This window comes from Lindgomyces ingoldianus (genome assembly GCF_010093535.1).
Source record: "Lindgomyces ingoldianus strain ATCC 200398 unplaced genomic scaffold BDR25scaffold_13, whole genome shotgun sequence".
Classification (NCBI taxonomy): Eukaryota; Fungi; Ascomycota; class Dothideomycetes; order Pleosporales; family Lindgomycetaceae; genus Lindgomyces; species Lindgomyces ingoldianus.
The window spans coordinates 741617-741865 of NW_022985174.1; positions in this window are offsets into that span (position 1 = coordinate 741617).

Here is a 249-nt window from a genome sequence, read left to right on the forward strand (position 1 = left end):
CCTAAGTTGCTAAGGAAGCTATGTTTACAAGAATGCTCCTCAACAAACTGCAGGTCAAGCTGCCTAATTCAACTATTACAATCCAGTGCGACAACAAGCAGACAATCCGACTGGTAAACGAAGAGATATCTCGACTTCAAACCAAGCTCCGACATGTCAACATCCATAACCACTGGCTCCGACAGGAAGTCTCTCGACAAACGATCAAGGTTGTCCATGTCCCCTCCAGCGAGATGCTTGCGGACGGAC